The 4,690-nt window shown below is 42.0% G+C and overlaps 1 long non-coding RNA gene across 1 annotated transcript; it reads left to right on the top strand.

Moving 5' to 3' along the window:
* Positions 1 to 1,078: 1,078 nt before the first annotated feature.
* On the top strand, positions 1,079 to 3,056 carry LOC107182733. The gene is made up of 3 exons (XR_001513464.1): positions 1,079 to 1,251; positions 1,959 to 2,011; positions 2,994 to 3,056. It is a non-coding gene; the product is annotated as an uncharacterized LOC107182733 (long non-coding RNA).
* The last annotated feature ends 1,634 nt before the right edge of the window (positions 3,057 to 4,690 follow it).

Consider the following 4,690-nt stretch of genomic DNA (forward strand, 5'->3'; position numbering starts at 1 on the left):
AGCAAAGGCGTGGGGACTGCGCCAGTCCCCCGTGGGGACAGTGGCGCGAAGGGACCTGTGTTTGCACACGCGCCACCCTGGGACCCCGGTTGTCGTCCAACACGCAGCGCTCCGCACCCGCAGCCCCCCCCCATTTCTTCCTCCCGATCCCACTGGCCCGCACTCAGGGAAGGTGAAGGTCACAATCCCGATGAGGAAAGATAAAGGGACGGAGGCCCACAGTCCACTCACTCGCTTACTTCTCCAATGGAGTTTCTCTTTTCCTTTCCATTTTTTCTTTTTCTGTCTCCTCCCCTCTCCTCTGTCCCTCCTGCCTCCATCCCCGCTGACCTGGCTGCCCCCTGGGCACCAGCATTTTTTTTAAAAAAAAGTCCAAGCGTGTGTGTGTGTGTGTGTGTGTGTGGCGATGTGTTGTATGTGCCCCGGGGAATGGGTTCAGACCAAGTGGAAATGCTAACCCAAGAAATGGAGTTTACATATCCAGATTGGTTGTGTTTTTATTGTTAATGGTCTCCCTCCTGCCCCTTTGGGGAGGGGGAGTGAGTTTTCCTTCAGTGTGGTGCGTTTTTTTCTCTTTGTGAGACAATCTGGACAGGTAATCTTATTATTTTAACAAAAGCATTCATGTAAGTCAGTTAAGAACCCCAAACTCGAATTATGTGAACAACGTGTATAATACAATATAATATCAATATTTTTCCTTCTATAATAGAAAAAAACACGGTTCTACTAAGAAGGTTCAACCCAAACCCCCGAATGCTGTAAAACAGGTACTTTAAAAGACATTTTCACCAATGACATGCTTTCAGGAACCGGCTGAATTAGCAGGAAATGATTTAAACTGTATACACTGTAATTTCAATTTCTTAAAAAGCAGATGATGCCACTTAAACCATTTAAATAACTTGATTATGATATGAAACCAGAGGTTTCCAAAATATGGAGGGAGAACTTCAAGCTGGAAAAAAAAAATGGATCCCTTGCCATCCTAAACTACGTCGGATTAGACCGCCGTCTCGGACAATCGGTGAGTTTTGACCTTTTGTTCTTGTTCTTACATGTGATCCTAAAGGAACAGATACCCGTTTCATGACTGGGTGAGTGAGACGTCTCCAAAGGAATGGCCGTGGTCAGCATCCCCGACTCATCAAAGCTAAATTACCGCTCGATAATATTGCATTTTGTGCTGCACGGATGCTCTCGCACACCTGGGCGGACCGGGGCGCTCCGCTGCCTAATTTCTCCTTTGTGGTACGTCTCGATAATCAAAACGCATTATTATTTCTCTTTCAAAATACAATGGGGATCCCTGCTTCCCTGCCCCCAAGTGCTGAAAATTCTCAAACAAATACAAATGCGCCAGGCGCCAGGCGAGGCAGGCCCCGTGTTCAGCACTCAATCATGGCCTGTCACAGGTGCAACAGCTATGCATTATCCTGCCGTGATGGATAGAGTGGGTCTGGGCTGCCCGGGGAGCTGGGGCTCAGGTGGGGGTCCTGTCATCTGGGCTCCCTTCCCCACTACCTGTGGGGAGAAGGGAATGCTTTGCAGGGATTGGCTGTGGCGTGAGTTTTAAATTTTAGTTCCCCGTATATAGAATAGGAAGGTCATCTTTTCCAGAAGTCCAGTGTAGCGCTGAGTTTGATCTCAGCATCAACTTTAGATTTCATTTCGTGCTGACCACTTCATTTCCCATAATTACATTAAGTGTAAAAGGTATTTTCCTTAAATCTTAGTCTTGTTGTGTTTTCTTTTTTGGTTAATCCTCACCCAAGGTTTTTTTTTTCCCCCCCATTGATTTTTAGGGAGAGACTAGACTTCATTTCGTGCTGACCACCTCATTTCCCATAATTACATTAAAGTGTAAAAGGTATTTTCCTTAAATCTTAGTTTTGTTGTGTTTTCTTTTTTGGTTCATCCTCACCCAAGGTTTTTTTTTTTCCCCCATTGATTTTTAGGGAGAGTGGAAGAGACCGAGAAAGACAAAGAGAAACATCGATATGCCATCAAGGTACACCCCCTTGACCTGAATCGAACCCGGGACCCTTAGGTCCACAGACCAAGGCTCTATCCACTGAGTAAACCGGCTAGGACTTAAATCTTAGTTTTTAAACAGAAAAAGAACTTAGACATATTTGGTTTAATGTATATATACTTAACGCCTGTATACGTATACTTAAGCTTAAGTAAACAACTACCTAATGTTGAACTTGATGTCTCTCTACATGAGGTAAAAACTGTACTTGCATCATAGTGAATCACTTTACTAGACAATGAATGATTCATCGTTTCATTATATGCCACTCAATAATCCACTAACATAGGGAATACCCTGTCAGATAAAGCAGGGATTTTTATCTTAGAAATTGCGGCCCTATTTCCTATTAGCTGGGCACCAGATTTTGGAGTCGGCTTGCCGTATGATCAGTCAAGATCTTAACTAATTACTGTCAGATCAAAGTTGACAACGGTCTCACCAGTGTTCTGTAAAACCCTCCAGGTCCTTCATTTCTTTTTGAAATGGCTCAAGGCAAAATGATTTGCATGAGGAGGTCTCAGATTTTAAAATGTGGGACTTCTTTCCTTGGGATTATTAAGTGGCTGCCAGTGATGCCCACAGATGTTCACACGCCCACTGAAATGTTTTACCATTTTTCCTCGTGCTTTTTAGGTTCAGCCTGAGAGATGGACTAAAACGATAGAGCTGGAGTGGGCAACACAGCCACCTTTAAAATGTTCCCTCTTTTTTGGACACCAGAATATTCTTTTACAGCAGTTCATCTGCATTTTATAATTATAGCAAATATTAAATGTGTCCAAAAAATGTTGCCAATTAGATTATATTCCCAAACACAAATTGATGCTTTTGTGTAGTTGTCTTACACTGGCAAATTAGATGCAGAAGGATGAAGCATTTTAGCTGATAAACATCTTTCTAGAAAGCAGGCCTGTACCTCTGAAGCATTTTTGTTTTTATATTCCACCTTTTATAGCAACAAGCTGGCGTAATCCAGGAGTTTAAACGTCAGATGGGCCAAATGATCCACAATTTGGGGGTAAATATTTATATAAGAACATTTTTGAAGATATCTTGATAAATCAAGTTCATTTATATTGCCATTTTCTCCGTTTAAAAAAGTAAGAATTAAAAGGGAGCTTAAAATGGTACGTGTTTTCTGGTAAGCTTCTAATGACTAGAGAATTAGTGATATTTGAGTGATTTAGTAAAAGTGTCATTTGCTGTGTTTGTGGATAGATGGTGTGTGAGTGTAGTACAAACAGTGCCAACCACTGTCTTTAAGAAGAAATGCATTCGTTTCATTAAAACAAGACCCGCCCCCCTGGCCCCCCATAGAACTTTAAATATGATTTGGATGACCTTTACAAATTGTAGCTATCAGAACAGTCCACTTTAAGAAGCAACTTTATATGCACACGACTTTATTGTAATTAGCATCAGGCTATACTAGATTGATAGCTAATTCTGCCCATTTCTTTTATATTAACCATCATGCAAGACCAGTAGTTATATAGTGTTCACGATACAGAATGTTCCTTGAGCATGGCATTCATTATAAGATGAAAAGCTCCTCTTCCTTATAATATCACTGTAATAAGGTTCTCATTCAATAAGAAAGAACTTTTATGTACACATAGAGAAACACCTGCTGTTTTCTAGAATAGCATTGAGTTTCTGCTCTGCTTCGAATTACACTTACAACTTACCAATGAAGTGGATACGGGCAGAAAGACAATCAGGCTAAACAACACAGAACCCTTAGGAGGGGGTGAAAGAAACTTCGGCGTTGGGTGGGAGTCTGTCTGTCCTCTTTGCACTGGGTTTTTGACATCTTGCTTAAAGAGGATAAACAGAGACCCAGAGACCCAGAAGTCGAGAGAGAAGCCAAAAAGATAGCACACAGGAGGGAAGTGAACCTCCTTCTGCCTTTATAAATCAGTGACACACTCAGAAACTGGTCCACGGTGGCCGGCCACTGGGTGTGACAGCAAAGAGCAGAAGCTGTCAGGGGGAAATGTTTTCATCGTCTTCATCGCTGCTGGTTGTGAGATGACCTCAGAGGCAGGAAAGTGGTAGAGAGTACTGTTCAGTGAATAAAAGCATCTATACGTTTCCATTTTCCCCCTCAAAACCACATACACACATACACACACACACACATTCTTTAAGGAATGCTGTAATACCACATTGGTGAGAGTAAAAAAGGAAAAAGACTATTATAAAAAAAACAGGAAGAGCTAGAGCCTCGAAATGCATTTGGTCTGCTAGAAAACTTCATACTATCTTTTGCTTCCATTTTTGTTTTGGGGGGCTGCAGCACCTCACTGTCAACTTAGGGTTGAGAGCGAGGCTAATGCCTTAAAGATACAGGTAGAAGGGACAAGAAGCCACAGGGAACCGACCACCGCCGAGCTCTCCACCGGAAAGCCACGAGTCCCACTTTCCTACATCATTTGTTTCCCCCAAAGCCCCGTGCAGCTATTTTTTCTTTTTGTTGAATGTCTTTTAGCTTTTGATTTCTTTGTGCCTTATAGGCTGGCTGTCTTGATTTTTTTCCATAAGGTATTGTGCACATAGCTTGTTTGTGCAAATTTTTTGAAGACTGGCATAGTGATTAATTAGTAATAGGATTAATAATAATATACACAGGACTCTTTCTCAAGTGAAAGC

Source organism: Myotis davidii, unplaced genomic scaffold (genome assembly GCF_000327345.1).
Source record: "Myotis davidii unplaced genomic scaffold, ASM32734v1 scaffold174, whole genome shotgun sequence".
Classification (NCBI taxonomy): Eukaryota; Metazoa; Chordata; class Mammalia; order Chiroptera; family Vespertilionidae; genus Myotis; species Myotis davidii.